Genomic DNA, 26,770 nt, shown 5'->3' on the forward strand with positions numbered 1-26,770 from the left:
AGAAAGGCAATGCCAAAGAATGCTCAAACTACCACACAATTGCACTCATCTCACACGCTAGGAAAGTAATGCTTAAAATTCTCCAAGCCAGGCTTCAGCAATTTGTGACCTGTGAACATCCAGATGTTCAAGCTGGTTTTAGAAAAGGCAGAGGAACCAGAGATCAAATTGCCAACATCCAATGGATCATCGAAAAAGCAAGAGAGTTCCAGAAAAACATCTATTTCTGCTTTATTGACTATGCCAAAAACTTTGACTGTGTGGATCACAATAAACTGTGGAAAATTCTGAAAGAGTTGGGAATACCAGATCACCTGACCTGCCTCTTGAGAAACCTGTATGCAGGTCAGGAAGCAACAGTTAGAACTGGACATGGAACAGCAGACTGGTTCCAAATAGGAAAAGGAGTACGTCAAGGCTGTATATTGTCACCCTGCTTATTTAACCTATATGCAGAGTACACCATGAGAAATGCTGGGCTGGAAGAAGCACAAACTGGAATCAAGATTGCCGGGAGAAATATCAATAACCTCAGATATGCAGATGACACCACCCTTACGGCAGAAAGTGAAGAAGAACTAAAGAGCCTCTTTTTGAAGGTAAAAGTGGAGAATGAAAAAGTTGGCTTAAAGCTCAACATTCAGAAAACTAAGATCATGGCATCCGGTCCTGTCACTTCATGGTAGATAGATGGGGAAACAGTGGAAACAGTGGCTGAAATTATTTTTCTGGGCTCCAAAATCACTGCAGATGGTGACTGCAGCCATGAAATGAAAAGACGCTTACTCCTTGGAAGGAAAGGTATGACCAACCTAGATAGCATATTAAAAAGCAGAGACATTAGTTTGCCAACAAAGGTCCATCTAGTCAAGGCTATGGTTTTTCCAGTGGTCATGTATGGATGTGAGAGTTGGACTCTAAAGAAAGCTGAGCACAGAAGAATTGATGTTTTTGAACTATGGTTTTGGAGAAGACTCTTGAGAGTCCCTTGGACTGCAAGGAGATCCAACCAGTCCATCCTAAAGGAGATCAGTCCTGGGTGTTCATTGGAAGGACTGATGTTGAAGCTGAAACTCCAATAATTTGGCCACCTGATGCGAAGAGCTGACTCACTGGAAAAGACCCTGATGCTGGGAAAGATTCAGGGCAGGAGGAGAAGGGGACGACAGAGAATGAGATGGCTGGATGGTATCAACAACTCAATGGACATGGGTTTGGGTGGACTTAGGGATTTAGTGATGGACAGGGAGGCGTGGTGTGCTGCGGTTCATGGGGTCGCAAAGAGTCAGACACGACTGAGTGACTGAACTGAACTGTCCCAAGGAAATTCCTAGAAGCATAAACTGAGACTCCCAACTCTACCCTCAGTAGGAATAAGGACCCTTAGGGACAAAACACTAGTACAAATCTTGACCCACTAAGATTTGTTTTTTTATTCCACATGTAAATAATTACCAATTAAGGTATTAAAACTGCACCTTTAAAACAGGCATACACATTTTCTTAAAGGTAGCAAAAATTTTAAATTTAGCCTTGCTTAATGTTATGAAGGCAAGAAATCAAGCAACCTTCTGTTTATTTAAATAAATTACCCAGAAAATGCAGTCTTAATCAACTAAGACCAATTAAGTGTCTCCTTAAGCATACTAAAATTCTGTAGCTGGAAAAAGCCAAGAACATCAGACCAAAAGAAGCTAACTAGCATTTTGTACTCTGTAGATGGATAACCTTGTATCTAAAGAAAAAGATACAAGGAGCTCAGTTCCACTACTATTAATTGTAGTTTTTAAAAAAGTGTAATACCACTAAGCAGAAAAGGGCCCAGTGGTAACAGAATCAGTGTGCACATAGTTCAGTAACCAGTTACGAAAGAATACCCAGGTTGCTTATCAAAGGGCCCTAAAATACAAGTATAAGGAGAGAACATCCCCACATTACATGGAATATCATCTTTAGCCTGCTCTTTCTTTCCACATCTGAACTGTACTTCTGTCTTTTTGCATCTCCCATTAGGCAGCTGAGCCTGAAATATTTGAAAGGGATCCAAGGCCTACTGTGCCATTTGAGTTCACGTAAAATCAGGACACTTTCAAAGGGATTCTATTGAATGTCAGGTTTGAGTCAAGGTTTTAATTTCACAGTAGATTTAACTGAAGAGATTTAATTTTACCAAATTAAAAACGCATGCTTTAGAACAGCCCCCAAGCCCTCCAGGAGTGAATTCAGACAGAGAAAGTTTGATCAGCACCTCAACTAGAAAGAAAAAGGCAATGATGCCAGATGCCCTAGTTTAAAACCTTCGAGGCTCAGAATGGAGGAAAATGGGAGAATTAACGCTCTGTAAAAAGGATGCCATTCTTGCTGACTGGAGTCAATTTTTTCAATCAAAGGGCATCCATCTGCCCTCAGCTCACTCTTCCACAGTCCACTTTTCTACATGAGTAACACATATTGTTCATGGAACAACGGACTGGTTCAAAATTGGGAAAGGAGTATGTCAAGCCTGTATATTGTCACCCTGCTTATTTAACATATATGAAGAGTCAGTTCAGTTCAGTTGCTCAGTCGCATCTGACTCTGCAACCCCATTGACTGCAGCACACCAGGTACATCATGTGAAATGCCAGGCTGGATAAATCACAAGATGGAAGATCACAATTATAAGATTGCTGGGAGAAATATCAATAACCATCAAGATATATAGGTGCATGCATGTATGCATGCTCAGTCGCTTCAGTCATATCTGACTCTTTACAACTCTATGGACTGTGGCCTGCCAGGCTCCTCTGTCTATAGAATTCTCCAGGCAAGAATACTGGAGTGGGTTGCAGATGACACCACCATAATGGCAGAAAGTGAAGAGGAATTTAGAGCCTCTAGATGAAGGTGAAAGAAGAGAGTGAAAAAGCTGGCTTCACACTCAACATTCAAAAAACTAAGATCTTGGCATCTAGTCCCATCACTTCATGGCAAATAATAGAAGGGAAAAAGTGGAAACAGTGACAGACTTCATTTTCTTGGGCTCCAAAATCACTGTGGTGGTTACTGCAGCCATGAAATTAAAAGATTCTTGCTCCTTGGAAGAAAAACAATAACCAACCTAGACAGCATATTAAAAAGCAGAGAATTCACTTTGCCTATAAACGTCTGTATAGTCAAAGCTATGGTTTTTTCATAGTCATGTGTGGATGTGACAGTTGAACTGAGCACCAAAAAATTGATGCTTTCAAATGTGGTCCTGGAGAAGACTCTTAGAGTCCCCTGGACAGCAAGGAGATCAAATCAGTCAGTCTTAAAGGAAATCAACTCTGAATATTCATTGGAAGGACTGATGGGGAAGCTGAAGCTTCAATACTTTGACCACCTGATACAAAGAGCTGACTCACTGGAAAAGACCCCGATGTTGGGAAAGATTGAAGGCAGGAGAAGGGGATGACAGAGGATGACATAGTTGGATGGCATCACCGATTCAATGGACATAAGTTTGAGCTAATTCTGGGAGATGGTAAAGGACAGGAAAGCCTGGCATGCTGCAGTCTATTGGGTTGCAAAGATTCAGACATGACTGAGTGACTGAACATTAACAACAAGAACACATGTTGTGTCCAAGTAACTCTCAGTAATGGAAAGGAAGTGATTGGTGGGTGATACTGGTTATGAATAATATGCTAGTGTCTTCCATGACTGTGAACATGGGTGAGCTAGAAAGAGAATGCAAACCACCTGAGAAAATATAATCATGTAAAGGAAAGAAGAAGTGAGAAGAATAGATAAGCTGGTGAGAAAAATGCTGAGTAGAGAATAAAGTGAGTTGTGACTAATATTAATACATCATTAGCACATGGCAGATGCTGCGATGGATTGTTATAATATATACATTAATTCATCTTCACAATAATCCTACATTACAGATACCATTAAATTGTCAAATGGAGAAACTGAGAGTCACTGGAGTTTAAGTAGCTCGCCCTAGAAACATTCTAAAATTCTAGGTGTAAGACAAAATGCAAGGTTCTCTGAGTGAGTGAAAGTCGCTCAGTCATGTATGACTCTCTGCGACCCCATGGACTATACAGTCTGTGGGATTCTCCAGGCCAGAACACTGGAGTGGGTAGCCTTTTCCTTCTCCATGGAATCTTCCCAGCCCAGGGATCGAACCCAGGTGTCCTGCATTGCAGGCGAATTCTTCACCAGCTTTTTTCCCACTTTATTATTCTGACTTTCTGCAGGAGAAAGTTAGAACCCAGGTAACGTAATCCATAAGATAAAGTGAGTTTCCAAAGTTTCACATTGGTGTATACACCTTAATTATCCATCTATGTTGTAAACCCCTTAAGACAAGGACCAACAAGTTCATGAGCCTTTAAGGCAAACAGTGTTTTACACTCATATAAACTTTATGAACCAAGAAATATATTTCCACAAAAATTTGAGTTTGCAGGAGCTGAACTAAAGAATTTCATCAATAAGATAAAATAAAGCAAAATAATGGTGCTCTGTTCCATAGTAAAAAGTTGATCTGTTAATCTGCAGATCTGTATACTTTTGATAGTACAATTCATTGCATATAAATTATAAATCAATTAAAATAATAAATAGTAAATAAAAAACTGGGCAGTGAGTTCCACTTCTGATTATACTGGATGTAGCCGACCTAAACCCTTCTTAAAAACAACTAAGAATTAACTAATACTGGAAAATTGTTTAAAGAAAATTGGATTGCTACTGAGAAAATGAAACTTCAGAGGTCAAAATCCAGGAAAGAATAAAACTCAGAGAGATGCATCACATATTTTATGTCCAGCTTCTCTCCTTGTGGCATGTGTATTTTCTTGGCTATGGGGAGAAGCTGAGAAACCAAGAAGAGGGTGACTGCTATGAAATCATCAGAGAATTCAGGAGCTTTCAGAGCTAAGAAGATAAAAACTGCAGATGGGCCTGCTGATCCAGGCAGGACGGAGGGATCAACTTTTCCTAAAGGATAGGTGCAAAGAAATAAGACCAAAGAACGGTGTATTTTCCTTCACTATATCTGCTAAATACTGAAGCTACCACAAGGCAAGAGGCTGGAAAGTCAATAAGAAATAGCTGAAAAATAAGGAGAGCTCAACGTGGTGGAGAAAGAGAACACTGGGCTCATCTCTTTTCAGGCACACATCAAAACTGCAACTACATACAGAGCATCTCTTGCTGCAATTGAACAGCTGGGAACCAGAACAGCTTTTCTACACCCAAGGGACTAAAAACTGCCTGGGGCTCTGGCTGGTTTGCCAGAACAACCCCAGTGCACCCCCCATCCCACACCAAACTCCTACTCCAGTGCCTCTGGCTCCTCTGCACTGCTCACTAGTAAGGTGAAGGCTGACAGTGTGCTGGGACCCCAGTCCAACACGGCCACTGCCAGCACACTGTCTGGTGTACACACTTGAGGGAGCAAGGCTAGCTCCAAAGCGGAGACCACCAGTCCCTGGGCACACTCAGAAGGGGCAAAGCCTGATAGGGTGGGGCCAGAGAGTGGGTCTCTACGTGCACGAGGGAGGGGGTGGGGTACTAGCCCTTCAGCCAGAACCGATCCTCATACTAGGGCGTGTGCACTGGAGTAAAACGTGAAACCAGGCACCCCAAGCCCCCAGGCCCCTGCCATGTCCCAAATCACTGTGGAGACTGCCATCACACCCTGGAGACATCCGACTCCCTCAGGGCTCTGGCTCCAGCCCCTTAGCCTGCAACTCCACCCCTGATAGGTCAGTAACAGCAATGAGCATAGGTGCAGCCTCAGATCACACCTGGCTCTGGCTTTAACCCCGCCACCTCCATCCCACCTGCCATGAAGGCAATGACTTCCAGCAAACTCCAAGGGAAGATACAGCCCATGCTCACTGCAGACCAGCTCTCCTTCCAAAGCCACTGGCAGACTGCATCCTGGGACACACACACACACTCTTTCAAAACTAGGATCAATAACTATTTCTCGTAATTTCATTGAGACAGAGAAAGATAAACAAAATTAGAAAACAGAAGACTATGTTTCAAACAAAAACAAGAAGAAAAACCCTAATGAAACAGAGATAAATAATATACTTGAAAAAAAGTTCAAAGCAACAGTGATAAAGAATACTAACTGATCTTGGAAAAAGAACAGATGAACACAGAATTTTAACAAAAAACTAGAAAATCAAAACTACAATGAGATATCCCCTCACACCTGTCTGAATGGCTATCAGCAAAAAGACAACAATAATAAATGTTGTTAAAGATATGGAAAAAAGGAAACCCTGGTTCACCGTTGGTAGGAATGTAAGTTGGTATGCCACTATTGAAACAGTATGGAACTCCCTTAAAAAAATGTGACTACTATATGATCCAGCAATTCCCACTTCTGGGTATATATCCAAATAAAAACACTAATTTGAAAACAAATGCACATCAATGTTCACAGCATTAGCTACAATAGCCAAGATACATAAACAATTTAAATGCCTCCTAGATGACTGGATAAAGAAGATGTGATATATACAATGAAATACTATTTAGCCATAAAAAAAGAAAAAAATTGCCATTTGCAACAACATGGATGTACCTGAAGGGTATTATATTAAGTGAAGTAAATCAGATACTCTACTTAACCTTAGCCAAAAGGCCAAGAAGCAATATAAGTAAGTATTTATTTGAAGTAAATTTGTACTTTATTTGAAGCAAATCAAATAAAGACAAATACTGTATGTTTCAACTTATATTTGTAAACTAAAACTAAAGGAATGAATGTACAAATAATCTATAAAAATGTCTAATTATATTGTGCACCTGAAACTAATATTACATTATAAATTAACTAAAATTCAACCAAAAAGTTAATTTAAAATGAAGATAGAAATTGTGAAAAACAGAGTAGGGTTTTGGCAGGCTTACAGTGCATACAGTTAGAAACTGGACTCTAGTAGCCAAATATGGTTTTATAAAGCAATACAATATAGCAATGAGAATTTGATCCATGCAATATTATGGATGAATCTTACAAACATTATGTTGATTCACATAAGATAGTTACCAAAAAAAGTACATACAATATATTTTCATTTATATAAAATAATAGGCAGATTTCATCGTGATATAAATCAAGATTGTTTTTCTTTGGTAGAGTAGTGACTAAGAAAGGATAAAGACAGGTGACTTTCAGGTGTTAGTAAATTTTAGTTCTTAATATGGGCATGTTCATTTGAGAAAATTCAATGAACTACATACCTATGATTTATATTCTTAGTTCTATTAATATTTTAAACAAACAAAATTTACTTTAACACAAGAAATCTTATTTATCTACTCTCCTTTGCCTATTAACAGAAACTAAAAGATGACAAAATGAATGTGCATTGACTCTATAGATTACTCGATATTCTTTTAGATAAATTAGCCAGAGTGAGTTTCCATTGCTTACAACTAAGAATGCCAATGAATTCTATAGTCTACCAATAAATTATAAGGCCAGGTCTATCCCATCCCTGCACTCCAAGGTTAGTGCCTTCTCCAGCTCGCCAAGGAACAACAGTCCACGTGTGCCACAAAGAAATATTGCTACCATTTAATTAGATAAATTAACAAAAGTTGGATATGCATGCAACTGAAAACAGGAGTTAATAAAGTCGAAAAGAGAAATGATCGGCTTGAAGGAACTTCAAAAAAATCTAATTGAGATTTTAATTTAATAACATCAGAGTTTTGTGTTAACTCTACCGTAGAAATCTTAGGTATCCACAGATGATGATTTCATTATTAAGTACCCTGAAATTTGCTAAAAATTGTGCAATGAAAATACCCTCAAATCTAAACCAAAAAATTCAATTAAACATTTTTAAGTTTAGTTTTCTAAATTTGCTAATTTTTTCCAAAAGTAATGTTTTTTATTTGATTCAAAATGATGGCTTTACCTCACCTAAATCATAATTTTTCTCAAAACTGAAGGGAAATGCAAATTTTAGAGATAATGGCATTCAATTATTCAGGATGCAGAAGCAAAGAGCAGAAACACAATATTAAGCACAAAAGGTAACAAGGAGTAAGTGAAGAAGCGATGGGTATTTTTTTAATAGAATAAAATATGCTAGTAAAACTAGTTTATGTCAAAAAAAAAGTCAAATATTTTTAAAAAGAGGCAAGGTCTGAAAAAATAAAGTCCCGAGCGGGAAGTAAGAAAGCTGACAACACTGTCAGTTATGACTTGTTTGAGAAGAAGCTCAAATAGGGAAAGTTGAATTTAGTTTTTTGATTAGAAAAATATGATCAATTAAGCAAAATACCCCAAGGTACCAGCCCAAGAGACCAACAAACACTGAATAAATCTTTCATAACCTTCTTTGAAGAGTCCTAGCATTCAAAACTCTAAGAGAAGGTACTGTTAGTCTGAAACTACTTTTCTCCAGAGCAATGATTCAACAATGATTCATCTTTTCTTAAACTACTTGTTGGGCTAGTTCAAATCATGAGCCAAGAAACCAAGCTGAAGATGACTGAAATAATTCATCAAATAGCAGTCCTCACCTTGGCAACACCTGCTCAACAGACACTGCAACTGCCAGGAGACCAAGGCTAATTCACCCAATATTGGCCAAATTCACACCCAACGTTGATCAGGCTTGGCTTGAAACATAAAGACAACACAGAGAAGATGCAAAGATAATTCTGAAGTCTTGGTCCTTGTTTATTCCTACATCTTGAAATCCTCTAGCCTGCCCAACCATAATGATAGTTCAGTCTTTCAAAGTATGAGAATGATCAAGAAATGCAGAAATTCCCACTCAGCCTCAAATATTTGTTTCTTTTTCCCTTACCTACACAGGACCATTCTCAAGTTATCACCTCATACTTCACTCCCAGGCATGCGTGCTCAGTTGTTAAGTCATGTACAACTCTTTGTGAACCCATGGGCTGTAACCTGCCAGGCTCCTCTGTCCACGGGATTTCCCAGGCAAGAATACTGGGATGGGTTGCCATTTCCTCCTCCAGGGGATCCTCCTGACCCAGGGATCAAACCCATGTCTCTTGCTTATCAGGTGGATTCTTTACCACAAAGCCACCAGGGAAGCCCCATACTTCCCTCCCACATCAACCTATAACATTTGGTGTATCTAAATGTCTCTATGCCAAATAAAAGCATTACTCTGGGAAGAGAGTAGTCTGATATTATCTCAAAGAGATCATGAAAAAGAAAAAAAAACAAGGAGCATGTCTTATACTTGGATTGTCACATTCTTGCTCAACAAATTTTGCTGAGTAGATTAGCTTCACCCAATTCAATAATGGTTGAATAGATCCAAACAGGGGAGACCCAAGTGGGAGGACTACAAACTTGAAAGAGTTAGAGAGGCCACATTTCACCAAACCAAAGGCAGGGTAGAGGAAGAAGAGAGGAGAAGGAGAGAAATCTTTGATATCTGAGACCGGACCACATATGCCTATGATCCCATGAAAGAGGGATTCTCTCTACTCAGTCTCTGGGGAAAATATATATATATATATATATATATATATATATATATATATATATATATATATATATATCATCCAAGTTCCTGGAGGAATAAGACTTCTGAGAGCATAGAACAAGATAGAGATTGCTCCTAATTCTAAAATACGAACAGATCAACAACAACCATGTCAGAAGGAAGTCTATCTTATATGGACATTAAAATAGACACATCCTCTCTTTCCATGCATAAAACCTTTAGAGCGAGATTAAAGTTTTTAATCACATTCCCTCATATTTTTGGCTTCCCAGGTAGCTCAGTGGTAAAGAATCCACCTGCCAACGCAGGAGATGCAAGAGACATAGGTTCAATCTCTGGGTGGGGAAGATCTCCTGGAGAAGGAAATGGCTACCCACTTCAGTATTCTTGCCTGGAAAATCCCATGGACAGAGGAGCCTGGTGGGCTACTGTCCATGAGGTCACAAAGAGTCAGACATGAGTATTCTTGCTGAGTATCAATTCTCCTATAAGTCAGTGTGCAAAATTATCTGTCTATACAGATCATCTGCTTGTCCTGGTATATGGTGATATTAATTTTCACTCAGGTTCTGAGGTTACTAGCTTCCAAAAGGAGAATTACTATGAGTAAATTTGGGATGGAAGTCACTCATGGAATTTAAACTCAGAAGTTAGCGTTAAGATTCTCCCTAAACTGGATCCCACATTACCCAGGTAGGATGGCAGGCTCGGAAAAAAAGGATAGGAATTTGTTACAGGTGTGTATATTCCAGGTGAAGCATGAAGGTATACATATTTAAAAGGACAGAGTCTTTGCGGGTGAACAGTGCCTCAGAATTTGGGGGAAGGAAAGGACTTTCCTTAAGAGAGTTCCTTTCTCTTTCCTCCCTGGCCCCAGTGGAGGGTAAAAAGATACCTATTAACCCAAAACATTTTCTCTGCTGCATTCACCTAGTTGGTGTTGTGGTCACAGAAAAACAAAAGCAAAACAAAAAACTTTTATGTGTCAGTGACATCTCCCCTCAATAGAAAACCCATTCCTGCCAAGCAGAAGCTCAAGGATTATTCATCTTTGTCATTTTCTCCAACCTCTCTGCAACCCTTTTTGATCATCTGTTATGGTTCATTGTCCTTACACTTAGGAGCATCCTGCCAGCACAAGCTAAGAAGTCAGAGTAAAGTGATGCTGATTTTTACAAGCCCAATGTTATTCTCTGTGTTAAACTCAACCCTTCTTTGAGAACCTGTAATGCATTTAGCCCATTTCTAGGAATTTGAAAAGATTCAGTATTAGTATTATGCATCTGTCCCATGCAAGACTATAAACAATATGAAGAAAGCTGCAAGATCCACACACAAAAAAGAATTAAGAGGAGACTTTATACAAACTCTTAGAGTAAATAGTATAAGTTAGATAAAAATTCAGGGAAAATGTGCCAGTAGGGATTGCAGTTCTCAAGGAAGGATTTGTGAAGGAAGCACACTTTTTCAATTCTGTTTTTTAACAAGTATCATTATGATCACAAGTGTAACACATACACTTTAAAGAACTTACACAATGCATACATATAAGAAAAGGTAAATTTCCTCCCCAAGATCACACTCCTCAGAGATAATTATTGTTACTGATATGGTTTATACTCTTGTCTTTTTTCCCTTACTATATGTGCATATATCAGAATTTACTTTTACTACAGTTCTTTTTGTATTTGTGGTATACCCTGATCATGTTTCCTCACAGAACACATAACTGTAGCTCATTTTTAAAATTTTCAACATGATATGTCACAGTATAGATATAGGAGGAAAAAATGATCAATTGAAATAGATGGGGAAAAGAGATGATATTTCAAGTGGAAGAGACAGAAAGAACAGGACTGAACATAGATTATTCTTGGAACAGTCAGAAAATGGCCATCAGACTAGAGGAATAGTAGATGTGAGGATGGAGAAGCTGTCAGATTGTAAAGGGTATTGAAAATCAAGCAAAAAAAAAATTAGATTTGGCTGAAATATGAGCATTTTTAACTCTGGGAAAACTATGCTATTTTATTCCACTCTGTTTCTGTGATAAAGTCAGAGGCTGAACTATTACCAGGGCTGGACAACTGGACTTTGCTACACATACCAAAATATACAGAATCCATTTAGAGAGCAGACCATTTTAAAAACCTGTTGCATTTACACCACAGTAGTGCCTAGATGGTGCTAGTAGTAAAGAACCCTCCTGCCAATGCAGGAGACATAAGAAATGTGAGCTCAATCCCTGGGTTGGGAAGATCCTCTGGAGGAGGGCATAGAAACCCACTGCAGTATTCTTGCCTGGAGAATCCCATGGACAGAGGAGTCCGGTGGGCTAGAGTCCATAGGGTCACAAAGAGTTGGACACAACTGAAACAACTTTCCATGTATGCATGCAAGTGCAATAAAAGCAACTGAACCTAGCAAGTATAATTGATTAAAACCCATAGCCAAGCATTGGATGATAGGTCCTTCTGTGGACTCAAGAGGAAAGTTTATTCAAAGTGTGACACTAGCATTGATCCTAAAATGGCTTGTCACAGCCTTGTCTTGAGCAAGCCCCTTCCTTACAGCTCATCTTTTGTGTTTTTTCCTTCACTGATGAATTGAAGTGACTCCCTGGCATTTTTCATTTTAAGATCAACGAATTGGCAGACTAGGTGACTGCTTTGGAAGCAAGAGATGGAAGCAGAACTCTCCCAGTTCCTGCCGTGGCTCAGTGCAGACACTGGAAACAGACCCACTTCAGCATCATCCTCACCCCCCAGCAAAAGTAAGAGTGGCCTAGAAGTGTAAAATCCTTTATGATCTACTCTATGTGGGTCTGTAGAATTTTAATTTTTTAAGTGTTAATTATTCTCATACTATATGTGTTATATAAGGTATTTAAAACAATATTCAGAGAAATTTTGAAAAGCAAAGAATTCCTTCTCATATCTCCTAGTTGACTTTTTCTTTGATTGTCAGTCCTGTCCCTTTTTCCTCATCAGTATAATGTCTATTTTATGTACTCTAGTCGAATGATTTGGACTGATTTGGGGGAGGGGGATGATGAATCATTTTTTAAGTTCTCATAGTAGTTATTAAAGACAGAGGCCATGTGTTCACTGCAACTAAGTTATTAATTTAACTTGACCAGAAAGTGAAAACAATAAAATTAATTTAACCCCTTTCCCTTTTATAGTTAAGATGTTTTTAGGTCTCTTATACTCGTTTCTGACCCATTCTTCTGCCTGACTCAAGAAGTTCTCTTTGGTGACATCTACTTAATGTTATTTTAACTGCTTTGAAATCTAGTCTGGGGAACTACATGACTCCAGTGTATGTGCTAGTGTCTAATGTCTGGCTCTAACATTTGCCCAACTACAAATGATGTGGCAAATTTGTCCAAATATATACAGCAAATATTTTCTCTGGATACCAGAAATACAACAATAAACAAACAGAAAATACTCTGCCCTTCAAATAGTTTACATTCTAGCTGAAGATGAAAACCTTAATGTCAAAGGATTTTCTCCTCCAAACTAAAATCTTTTGCCCTGGACTTGCAGTATGTATTGCCTTAAAAAATGAGATGACAATTTCTCCAAAGCATAGATGTCAAAGGCTTTTGAATGAAGACAAAACAAAAAAACCCTTCCTCTTGATGTCTTCCTAAGTAAGGACCTAGGTAAGGTAAGATTTCTACTCCAGTGCAGAATATATAACCGTGAGTTGTCTGTGATAAAAATCTTCAGTTGGCAGTCATTGCCAAAGTGATAGAACCTTTAGGATTGCTCTTGGTACTCTGACCAACCAGCTTGGCTTTCCTTGCTTGACTTAAATCTTTGCTTCATGATGAAGATATTGATGATTATCTGGTCTGAGGTATAGAGTAAGCCTTCTTTCCTCTAAGGCAAGACATCTTTTGTCATTAACAATCCAAAATTGCCTAATACTGAATGTGGTCATTTTAGCTAGTTGAGAGGATAGAAAGATGTTTGAGGAAATAATATCAGCTCCTGCAGCTCAATTCCAGAAAAATAAATAACTCAATCAAAAAATGGGCCAAAGAACTAAACAGACTTTTCTCCAAAGAAGACTTACAGATGGCTAACAAACACATGAAAAGATGCTCAACATCACTCATTATCAGAGAAAGGAAAATGAAAACCACAATGAGGTACAATCTCATACCAGTCAGAATGGCTGCTATCAAAAAGTCTGAAAACAATAAATGCTGGATAGGGTGTGGAGAAAAGGGAGCCCTCTTACACTGTTGGTGGGAATGCAAACTAGTACAGCCACTATGGAGAACAGTGTGGAGATTCCTTAAAAAACTGGAAATAGAACTGCCATATCACCCAGCAATCCCACTGCTGGGCATACACACCGAGGAAACCAGAATTGAAAGAGACATGTATACCCCAATGTTCATCACAGCACTGTTTACAATAGCCAGGACATGGAAGCAATCTAGATGCCCATCGGCAGACGAATGGATAAGGAAGCTGTGGTACACATACACGATGGAATATTACTCAGCCATCAAAAAGAATGCATTTGAATCTGTTCTAATGAGGTGGATGAAATGGGAGCCTATTATACAGAGTGAAGTAAGTCAGAAAGAAAAACACTAATACAGTATACTAACACATATATATGGAATTTAGAAAGATAGTAACGATCACCCTATATGTGAGATAGCAAAAGAGACATAGATGTAAGGAACAGTCTTTTGGACTCTGGGAGAAGGCGAGGGTGGGATAATTTGAGAGAGTAGCGATGAAATGTCTATATTGTCATATGTGAAGAGGATCGCCGGTCCAGGTTCAATGCATGAGACAAGGTGCTCAGGGCTGGTACACTGGGATGACCCTGGGGGATGGGATGGGGCGGGAGGTGGGAGGGAGGTGCTGGATGGGGAACACATGTACACCCGTGGCTGATTCATGTCGATGTATGGCAAAAACCACTATAATATTGTAAAGTAAATAGCCTCCAATTAAAATAAATTAATTTTTTTAATAAATAAAAATTAAGAAATGAAAAAAATAATATCAGCCCTAATGCTTTTTTGTACCACTGGCCTCTGCACAATAGATGTTTATAAATTATCAGTCTATGTTTAAAAATATGTGTTAATAAATGTTCCCTCTAATCTAGGACTTCCTTTATTACATATCAAAGGAAAGTAAAGAAATAGCGTTACATCTAAGATAATCATTCAAATGGAATGGAAATAATACCAAAACATCAGCCCCCTTAGGGATTAGGAATTACTACTGGCCATTTAAACACGCAAACACACACTTGCATACCCTTGTGTCATTGATCCTTTTTTCCCAAGGCTGCTAAATTGAAAGTAAAAAGGAAAATCTCTCATTGACTTATTTCTTCTAAGATTCATGTGGAATCTTATGAGCATCTTGAATATTATTGGCTAAACTGTGCTGTATTGGTCAAGAAAACAATGTGAAAAGGTCAGAATGTTCCTTTGGCAAAACCATATAAACCAATACAGCATTATTTTTTATACGCAGTAAGTTAAAACTTTCTTACCATATGAACACTGACTATCAATAAGCTTCCAGTTTTTATTTTTTTCCAAAATAAAAACCTCCCTAAATTTAGAGTTATTTGGGATTACTAAGAGAATTTATAAAGTCAGTTAGATTCAAAATCAGTATTCCAAACCAATGCAAGTTCAATTACCAATAGAGAAGAGATTTCCTAACAAACCGATCCTCCTGCAAATAATAGCTACAAATCAAAGGGAAAAAATACAAAAACCAATCTGAAGCCTCTAGAGACTGAAAAAAGGGTCAGGCATTTTTGGAGGAGCAAAAAGCAGAGCAAGTGTTAGCATGGAGTGAGTTCTCATTTTGTGGTTTTTCCTTTAGAGTAGCTAAAACTTTAATGGAAAGCTTGCCATCTTTCTAACCAAAAGAACTGGGAAAAGAAGACTAGAAAACCCAGGGCCACTAGAAGAGAGAGGGAGGACACAGAAAAGAGAAATCCATAGAAAAGTAACCTCCAATTTTGTGTTTAAACTCTTCCCAAACCTCTGACTGACCCCTGAACCACTCATTCATGGAGAAAACAGAAAGAATCTTACAGCTAAAGGCTTAAAGAACTGAATTAGATCTGAGCTACGACCAACCGTAGGCATGACAATTTTTAGTTTCAATCTAGCTAAGTTAATTGCTGGTTGTATTAGTTTGCTAGGGTTGCCATAACAAAGTGCTATAGGCTGGGTGCCTTAAATAACAGAAATTTATTTTCTCACAATTCTGGAGGCTAGAAGTCTAAGACTAAGGAACTGGCATGGCTGGTTTCTCCTGAGGCCCGTCTCCCTGGCTCATAGATGGTCATCTTCTCCCTGTGTCTTCACATGGTCTTCCCTGCTATATGCATGTGTCCAGATTTCCTATTCTTATAAGGATACATAATGAGTTAGAGCTCACACTGAAGACCTTATTTTAACTTAATTAAAACTTAGTTGGTTCTCTGTATCCACAGGTTCCACACAGATTAAGTCAACTACTGATCAAAAATATTTGGGAAAAAAATTCCAGCAAGTTCCAAAGAGCAAAGCTTGAATTTGCCATCCACTGGCAACTATTTACATTGTATTTACAACTGTTACATGGCATTTTCATTGTATTAGCTATTATAAGTAATCTAGAGATGATTGAAAGTATACAGGAGGATGTAAGTTATATGTAAATACAATATCACTGTATACAATGAACATGAGCATCCACGAATTTTGGTATCCATGGGGTCTGGAACCAATCCCCCACAGACACCAAGAAACAACTATACTTTTTTAAAGACTGTATCACCAAATGCATCACATTCTCAGTTAATGAGAATTATGACTGCAACATATGAATTTGGGGGGAACATAACTCAGACCACTTGCTAAAACACTGGTAGTCTTCGAACAATGTAACAAAATCCACAATCTCCACAAAATAAAATTCAAATGTCCACTTCACATACCAAAATGACTTGATATATAAAGATCCAGGAAAATAAAACCCACCTCAGGAGAAAAATCAGATGCTAGCCCCAAGGTCAACCAGATACTGAAGTTATCAGATAGAGACTTTAAAGCAGAACTTCTAACTAGGCACAGTGAGACAAAGAAAAATATACCTATAATGAATTGGATATAAGATATCAATTGCATTTATACCTACAGCAAATTAAAAATGGAAAGTATAAAGACTGTATTAGTATAAAATGTAACAGACCTGGGAGTAGGCTAACAAGATATGAATAAGAACTTAGTATCATGAAACTTTTTGAGAAAGATTTTTAAAAGGCCAGTAAATAAAATATCATGTTCCTGAATTGGAAGTTTTAATATTATATGGTGGTCAAATGTTTCAAATTTGTTTATACATTCACTACAGTAGCAATCAGAATCTCAGCAGGTTAGATTGTACAACTTGATAAGCATATTCTGAAATTCAGATGGAAGTGAAATAAACAAAAATAACTAAGACACATCTAAAAAGGAATAAAGGAGGTTAATTTGCCATAAGTACTAGATATGATATCATATTATAGCATTTTAATAAAGATAATGATATAGAGAAACAATAAATACCTCAGATATTTTTCTTCATTAGTACTAGGTGGATAACAGTTGTCATTACAGTGAACTGGGATATGATGTTTTTTTAAATAATTATAAATCTTTTTCTAACACTACCCAACAAAAAAATCAATTTCATGCTCATTAACCACATAAATGAAAAAGTAGAAATTACAATTCTTTTAAGAAATATTATAGAAGAGTATTTTATGGCCCCAGCTTAAGAAAGCTTTTCTAGGCAAAACACACACACACACAAATACACACCCACACAAGTCCCACTGTTCTTAAAGAAACAAGCAAATTGGAGCATGACATCAGCAAGATGGAGAAATAGGTGGTTCACAACTTCAGTCCTCCTCACATAAAGAGCAGTTAATATCCATAGAAAGACACCTTTGTGAAAAACTCAGAAATCAAGGCTGAGGTTGAAGTCCACCTTAGATCATACAAAAAAAGAAACGATGCACTTTAAGGAGTGATTTCCTTTGACCTTGTTGCCCCTCCCCAAGGCCACACAGTCCCAGCCCTGGGCCTACAGTCCTGCAGTGGGAAAAAGGACACAAGTGGACACCTAGCTTCCCTAGCATTCTGGGTTGCTTTCGGGGAGGTCCTCTTAGATAGCACACTGCAGGGATCACTGTAGAGATTGGCTGGAGACAGAGAAGTGTTGAGGCTCATAGCAATTAGCATGCAGATCTTGGCAGACTGTTCCTACTGATCTCAGCATTCATGCAGAGATCCCACACAGTGGTTCCATTCATTCAGAGAGCTGAGGAAGTGGCCCTACGTGGCACAGCTACACAGTTGGCACTTCTACTGAGTTTGGGTCACAGGTCAGCAGGCCATCCTCACTGTGGAGCACATTCTAGATCAACACCTAGTCACTAGTCCTGCCCAGTGGCTGAGCACACCCTTCAGCTCCTCTTGACCAGGAAGTCTGGCCTAAGATGCTGGGCAGCTGTGCAACAAATGCTATGAGCTAACCAAGAAAGCTGAGCGCCGCAGAAATGATGCTTTTGAACTGTGGTGTTGGAGAAGACTCTTGAGAGTCCCTTGGACTGCAAGGAGATCCAATCAATCCATCCTAAAAGAGATCAATCCTGGGTGTTCATTGGAAGGTCTGATGTTGAAGCTGAAGCTCCAATACTTTGGCCACCTCATGCGAAGGGTTGACTCATTGGAAAAGACCCTGATGCTGGGTAGGATTGGGGGCGGGAGGAGAAGGGGACGACAGAGGATGAGATGGTTGGATGGCATCACCGACTCGATGAACATGGGTTTGGGTAGACTCCGGGAGTTGGTGATGGACAGAGAGGCCTGGCGTGCTGCAATTCATGGGGTCGCAGAGAGTCGGACACGACTGAGCGACTGAACTGAACTGAACTGAACTGAACCAAGAAAGGTAGTATGGCAGTAACACTGCACAGCTGCTGAGCAGGAAGCCTGTCCTGAGACACTGGACAGCCGCACAGCATATCCTAAGTCGTGCTAGGAAAGGAACAGCCTGATCCAACAGCTGAAAAAGACTAGAAAAGGAAAGGAAACTATTTCTTCCAGTGTTAAGATAAGAATGTGAGAATACAGGATGACAAAGAATCAGATAAATATGACACCAAAATGTCCAGCATTATCCTGATACTAGAGAATAAATTCACTACAGGGAAAGAAAAATACAGACCAGTATCCATAATGAATGTAGATGTGAAAATTCTCAACAAAATAATAGCAAACCAAATTCAATAGCACATTAAAAGTATTATATGCCATGATTGAGTAGGATTTACCCCTCAGGTGCAGTGGTGTGTCAACATAGGCAAATCAACAAATGCTATACACCATATTAACAGAATGAAAAATTTAAATCATATGATCAAAACTCCTAGGAACAAACATAGGCAGTATGCTTTCTGACATCAGTCTTAGAAATATTTTGGAGGGATATCTTTCCTCAGGGTTAGACTGTGTGGATCACAATAAACTGTGGAAAATTCTTAAAAAGATGGCAATACCAGACCACCTGACCTGCCTCTTGAGAAACCTGTATGCAGGTCAGGAAGCAACAGTTAGAACTGGACATGGAACAACAGACTTGTTCCAAATCGGGAAAGGAATACGTCAAGGCTATATACTGTCACCCTGCTTATTTAACTTATATGCAGAGTATATCATGAGAAACGCTGGGCTGGAAGAAGCACAAGCTGGACTCAAGATTGCTGGGAGAAATATCAATAACCTCAGATATGCAGATGACACCACCCTTATGGCAGAAAGTGAGAAGATCTAAAGAGCCTCTTGATGAAAGTGAAAGAGGAGAGTGAAAAAGTTGGCTTAAAGCTCAACATTCAGAAAACTAAGATCATGGCATCCGGTCCCATCACTTCATGGCAAATAGATGGAGAAACAGTGGAAACAGTGGCTGACTATTTTTCTGGGCTCCAAAATCACTGCAGATGGTGACTGCAGCCATGAAATGAAAAGACGCTTACTCCTTGGAAGGAAAATTATGACAACTTAGACAGCATATTAAAAAGCAGAGACATTAGTTTGCCAACAAAGGTCCATCTAGTCAAGGCCACGGTTTTTCCAGTGGTCATGTATGGATATGAGAGTTGGACTATAAAGAAAGCTGAGTGCCGAAGAATTTATGCTTTTTAACTATGGTGTTGGAGAAGACTCTTGAGAGTCCCTTGGACTGCAAGGAGATCCAACCAGTCCATCCTAAAGGAGATCAGTCCTGGGTGTTCATTGGAAGGACTGATGTTGAAGCTGAAACTCCAATACTTTGGCCACCTCATGCGAAGAGCTGACTCATTGGAAAAGACCCTGATGCTGGGAAAGACTGAGGGCAGGAGAAGAAGGGGATGACAGAAGATGAGATGGTTGGATGGCATCACCGACTCAATGGACATGGGTTTGGGTGAACTCCGGGAGTTGGTGATGGACAGGGAGGCCAGGCATGTTGTAGCTCATGGGGTCGCAAAGAGTCGGACACGACTGAGCGACTGAACTGGACTGAACTTTCCTCAGGTAAGGGAAACAAAAGCAAAAATAAACAAGTGGGACTACATTAAACTGAAAAGTTTTTCATAGCAAAGGAAACTATCTGCAAATCAAAAAGACTGCCTACTGAATGGGAGAAAATATTTGCAAATGATACTTTTGATAAGGGGTTAATATCCAAACTACACAAAGAACTCCTATAACTCAACACCAAAAAATAAACAATCTAATTAAGAAATGGACAGAAGACCTGAGTAAACATTTTTCCAAAGAAGACATACAGATACCAAGCAGGCACGTGAAAATATGCTCAATATCATTAAGCATCAGGGAAATGCAAATGAAAGCCATAATGAGATATCACCTCACACCTGTTAAAATGGCCATCATCAAAAAGACAACAAATAACAAGTATTGGCAAGAATGTGGAGAAAAGGGAACCATCATGAACATTGGTGAGAATATAAACTGGTGTATACACTATAGAAAACAGCAATTTCTCAAAAATTAAACACTATATAATCCAGTAATTCTATTTCTAGGTGTTTTTCTGAAGAAAACAAAACCACTAATTCTAAAAGATAATATACCCTTATGCTTATTGTGGCATCTTTCTTAATAGTCAAGATATGTAAAAAAACATAGTGTCCGTCAGTAGGTAAATGAATAAAGATGATATAGTGTGTGTGTGTATACACACACACACGATGGAATACTGCTGAGTCATAAGAAAGAATAAAAGCTTGCCATTTGTGACAACATGGATGGACTAAGGGGATATTATGCTAAGTGAAATAAGTCAAAGGAAGACAAATACCATATGATTTCACTTATCCATGAATCTAAAATGGACAAAAGAAAACAAACATAACAAACAGAAACAGAGTACAGACAGGTGGCTGCTGGGGGGGGGGGCGGGATGAGGGAGAAGGGGAGGGAAATTAAGGGGTACAAACTTTCCAGGACAAAATAAACAGAGGGATAAAATGGACAGCATAATGAATACAGTCAATAATAATGTAACATCTTTGTACAGCTACAGATGGTAACTAGATTTATCATGGTGATCACTCTGTAATGTAAGAAATACTGAACAGTATATTGTGCACCAGAAACTAACCTAATGTTGTAGGTCAATTATACTTCAAGAAAAATTCAAACTCCTAGAAAAAGAGATCAGATTTGTGGTTACCAGAAGCAAAGGTAGGGGAATGGAAAATAAGATGAAGGTGTTTAAAAGGTATAAATTTCCAGTTACAAGATAAACAAGCATCAGAGATGTAATGTACAACATAATATAATTAACACTACTATAAGAGTAAACCCTAGAGTTTTCATCACAAAATATTTTCTTCTGTTTTGAATCTATAAGAGATTAGAGATGGTCATTAAACTTTTGTGGTATCATTTTATGAGCTATACAAGTCAAGTTATTATGCTGTACACCATAAACTTGTACAATGCTATATGTCAATTATATCTCAATAAAACTGGAAGAAAACAAATAAAAAATTTTAAATCATATGATCAACTTAATAGATACAGAAAGAGCATCTGACAAAATTCAACATCTTTCAAGAGAAAAACTCAACAAATTGGATATAGGAGGAAAATAACTGAACATAATAAAGGCCATATATGATGACTCCATAGCTAACATCATAGTCAATGGTGAAAGGTTGGTAGCTTTTCTTCTAAGATCAAAAACCAGACAAGAGTGCCTACTCTCACCAGTCCTATTCAACATAGCACATACAGAATTCTTAGCCGTAGCAATTAGGCCAGAAATAAAAGCCATCCAAATCAGAAAGGAAGAAGCAAACTGTCTCTTTACAGACAATTGCAGATGACAGGGACAATTTGCATATGACAGGAACTTATAGACAGAAAATCCTGAACACTACATCAAAAAACTGTTGGGACCAATGAGTAAATTATGTAATGTTTCACTCTTAGCAGTCATTAAATTAACAAATATTTCACTAACAACATATTCAGCATTAGGCCCTAAATTCTGAGCAATAGAACTTTATAACAAACATACCATACTGTTACTACATCTCTATTCTTTTGTACATACTCTTTCTTCCATCTGAAAGGCCCTTTCCCCCTCCAGACTACCCAGTAAATACCTATTCAAGTATTATTGATAAATCCCAGTTTAGAGATTCCCTTTTCTGGTAAGCATTCTAAGACTCAGTGTAGAATTAATTTGCTCACGTTTCCTTTATACTTTGCACATATGTCTCCTATTATATTTAACCACTCTATTTAGCCATTTACTTATTGTAAGTTACCTCTTTCATTAGATTATGAGTTCCCTGAAATCAGATACTGTCTTTTGTACATTATCAAGTGTCTCGTAATTGCAAAACCCTTAGCACGGAAGTAATGCCTAACAAATGTATTAGGTGAAGTGATCTATCTGGTTTCGAACTCACCCTTCCTTGATGGGCAGAGACAACTATAATAAGTAATGATGGTCACATAGGAATATGGGAAGATTACAAGTTGTGGGTTACTCATTGCTGCAGTTGCAGGCCGAGGAAAGCATTTGAAGTTTAATATTAGAGGCAATGTTATGACCAAAGCCAGGAATAGGATCCTCATAGGGTCCACAGTCAAACTGACCCTGATAATCATGGGAACACAACAGAATAATAAAGAGTATAATTCCAGAGAATTAATTCTGGATGAGGCACTGGGTTAAACCTGGCTCTGACCCTTGCAGGCTGTGTAACAGTGGGCAAGTTTCTTAATCTCTCTACTCCTCAGTCTCCTCACCTATAAAAGTAGGGATAATAAATAGTAATATGATAGTTTTAAATATTATCTGCAAATTATTTGACATTATTCCCATTAAAAGTTAAATCTAAGTCCCCTCACTTTGTTTCTATTGAGCAGAATTGTGGTAGAAATGACCTTATATGATTATTGAAGCTAGGTTATAAGTGATGACACAGTGATACAATTTCTCCTTGACTCTGTCTCTCTTGAGATTTGTGCCTATGAAGTCCTAAGCTGCCATGGAAAAAGTATATAAACATTAAATCTGCCATACTGAAGAAACCAGATGAAGAGTCCACTTGAGGAGAGAGAGATGTCTGGAGATTCCCAGCTGTTCCAGCCCCTGATGGCTGAATCCTGCCAAATCTAGTGCCATACATGTGAGTGAGTGAGCTTTCAGCTGACTTCAGCCCCAGCTTTCCAGCTACCCAAGCTGACACTGAGTATAGGAAAGTGTGTTACTCCACTAGGTTTTGCCCAACTTGCAGATACGTGGGCAAAAATAAATTTTTTATTTTTATTTTAAACGACTGGGTTTTGGTTTCAAAAATGGAGTGCTGCTAAAATAAAATCTAAAATGAGAGGCTTTGGAACTAGAGGAAGAATCTGGAATAACTTAGACTGTTAGCCAAAGCCTGGTGAACCAAGAGGCTGTTTATGAGAGTTTAAAAGAAGTTTTAAAAAATGCTATGAAAGTTGGAGGAAAATGTTCAGTTTTGTAGTCATAAGAAATTTAGCAACATTGTTGCCTACAGTAAACTGGAAAATAGAAAATGTGTACCTAACGAAGTAGATGATCAGCTAAGGGATTTGAAGGTGTAACCTGACTCTCTCTCTGTATGGGATGTGTGTGTGTGTGTGTGTGTGTGTGTGTGTGTGTGTGTGTGTGTGTGTGTGTGTGTGTGTGTAGCCTTTAGTAAAGCATGGGAGGATAGAGGTAAAGCAATGAAGTAACTATTAAATATATGTAAGGGAGCTAGGACTTTCTGTATTTGAAAATAAAATTGTTTTTTAGTCTCTCAGATGTCAAATGATGCTAAAATTAAGAAATGACTTTCTAGAAATGATCAATTCCTGATGTTATAAAAAGTGATCTAAAGATACAGCCAAGTGTGACTTTAGAATCTTGGGAAATTTAAGATGGGTGCCTCACAGAGAAACATACAGCCCCTCCAATTATCTTAAGAACATGCTTTGTGCATCCTCTTCATAAAATAATAGGGTTTCTAATAGTCTTAAACATATTTTCCTATAGCTGCCTTATGCGAGGACCAAGGTGGATAAGGCTTATGTCAGTAGATTTGTGAATGTAATTTTTGTCCAATGGAGTGACTCCAACAAGATTCCCATAAAGTTCTGATAATAATGGCGTAAACAGACTAAGTAAACTGTTCAGCTGCAAACACCAGCCATTTCCTATGGAGAAGGAAAAATGTCTCAGGGTGCAGAACCAAATTGTGGAGAGTCATTCCTAGGTACCAGGACTGAGTTCTGATCAAGGAACTGACAACATGGCATGAACAGGATTTTAGACCAGGAATTCTTGTTTGCTTCTCATTCTCCTCTATTTGAACAGAAGGGTCTACAGAAGTTCTACCATGGCTGTTCCACCAAAATACACTGAGTGTATGGAGGAAAGATAACTTGTCTCAAGGGCTCAGCTTTTCAGATGGAGAGGAACTCCAAAAAGCTGATTTCAAGGATGTACAGAATTTAGTCTCATCTGTACCTGGATCTGATTTGGATGACCTTAATGTTGAGCCTGAAATCACATTAAGATTTCTGGGAGGTCTTGGGCGGAGGTGAGTATATTTTGGTGTCAGAAGAATACAAATAATTTGTGACCAAAGAGCAGACTGTGGTGGTTTTAAGAGCTATCTGTAAATTCTCTGACATTCCCTTCATAAAACGGTGGTTTCCAATCTCCTTTCTCTTGAATATAGACTGCTTTTAGTGACTTGCTTCTGAAAAACATTGAATGAAGCTAAGACGACATTTTTTGATTTCCAAGGCTAAGTTAGACAAGTTAAAACAGCTTTCATCTGGCTTGCTGTCTCTCTTACTTCTGGCTCTGATATTGTCTATGAACACATTTTTTTTTTTTAAGTACTTGGGAGTTGATAAATCTCATGTGAAAATTGATGGAATCGGAAGAAAAACACTATATTGATTTTAAAAAGAGAGTAAAATACAAGACGAAAATCTTAATAAAGTCAATAGATAAATACTACTTTCACTTGAGAGTCATCTAGTAAGAAAGGAAGTGAGAAAGGGGAAAAAATTCTATTACCAGTATAGGAAGTCAAAAAATAGCAAAATCGCATTCACACAAAATGCTCAAAGGAGACAACTAACCTTTGCTCTAAATAAAACACCAGATCCTCACAGGCAGGCACATCAGAAAAGACTACTGATCAATTAAATAGGACAAAACACTGGAGCAAGTACACGAGTTCCCTAGGTGTATCTGAGTTTCAAAAAATAAAAAGATGTTCTCAAGTTGAACTCTCATTCAAAGTTATTTTTGAAGTTTTCATACTTTAGATAATTGCCCACTATGATTGATAAGATGAAACAATGCTTTGAAACACACCCTTCTCTTCTTTGAAACATACTTTGATAGTACATTGCTAGAAAAGATGCAATTGAAAATCATGGAATTGGTGAAGAGATGAGTCACCATTTGATGTCATTTTGTTAGCCTGTGAGGTAGGTCACATTAAGCTCTATAAGAATCAACTCTTTTCTCCCATATCTGCCTTGCCCTTGAGCCTAATCTTCTAAAGTGCGCTAGGTAGGGCATTTTATTTTTATTCACATCATTCATAGTAATAATTACATTCTACCTTGAGACCCAGAGTGAATACACACATTCACATATACATAAAACTGTAATTAAAGTTTTATACTGGTTATGACTCAGTAAATGGATTTTGTAAGCTACTCTCAATAGAGAGTTGATCAACACTTTAGATACCACTGAACTAGGGAAATTGCCTCGTCATTCTAAAGTTAACTTTGTTGATTCCCCTATGAATAGCTCAAATTTTCAGTCAATAAATCCATCTGATTTGAGATGTTATCTGTCTGGAGATTTGGATTTCTATTCATTTGTTCAATGGTCTCATTTGTGTCAAATATGACTTTCACATGTCACATATTCTAGGCATATAGGAATGAAGGATATAATGGAAAACAAACACAGTGCTACTTTCAAGGAGCTTAAGGCTTAAACAACATGAATTTTTAAATATCATGAATGTAACGTAAAATGTTAGAGTTTCTGTAAAGAAAGCCTACAAGATTCAGTGATAAAGAAAACTAACGTAAGAGACTTACTTAGATACAGTGATCCAAGAAGGATTTGCTCTAAAGATGGTATCTCAACCAGATCCTATGCTAGACTATTATTTGCTCAATAATTGGTCTTCTTCTTTTCCATTTAAATGTTGTCTTAATTAGGGCCATGTTTCCCCCAATTAAATATTCTATTTCTCAGGTTCCTTGGCAGCTAAGTATAACCAAGTGACTAAATTCTGGCCACTGTGATGTGAGCTGAAGGAATCTGTGCCAGTTCTGAGTATTGTTCTATTTAAGAACCCAACATGAGATCTACCCTCTCAACAAAATTTCAGGTGCACAATACAGTACAGTTGAACATATATTCCCTTCATCTTTTTTTCCTGTCAACTGGTTGAAAGATGGTACACTCTGGAACTTAGAAACATAAGTCATGTGTGAAAATTCCTGAGTCACCTACCAAACCTGGATCACCAATCTGTCTCTGGGTTCTCACATGAAAAATAAGTAAACTTTCATATTATTGTGTGTTAGTCACTCAGTCGTGTCCGATTCTTTGCAACCCCATGGACTGTAGCCCGCCAGGCTCCTC

At 38.2% G+C, this 26,770-nt stretch overlaps 1 long non-coding RNA gene across 1 annotated transcript in view; it reads right to left on the reverse strand.

Annotated features, from left to right (window-relative positions):
• LOC145539770 (uncharacterized) overlaps window positions 1-26,425 on the reverse strand; it is a 63,100-nt gene extending 36,675 nt beyond the window's left edge. The window contains exon 1 of the long non-coding RNA XR_014077944.1: window positions 26,218-26,425. This is a non-coding gene — a long non-coding RNA (uncharacterized LOC145539770). The remainder of the gene's footprint in view (window positions 1-26,217) is intronic.
• Window positions 26,426-26,770: the final 345 nt, after the last annotated feature.

Source organism: Giraffa tippelskirchi, chromosome 2 (genome assembly GCF_054371585.1).
Source record: "Giraffa tippelskirchi isolate mGirTip1 chromosome 2, T2T-mGirTip1v1.2.pri, whole genome shotgun sequence".
In the NCBI taxonomy this organism is placed as follows: Eukaryota; Metazoa; Chordata; class Mammalia; order Artiodactyla; family Giraffidae; genus Giraffa; species Giraffa tippelskirchi.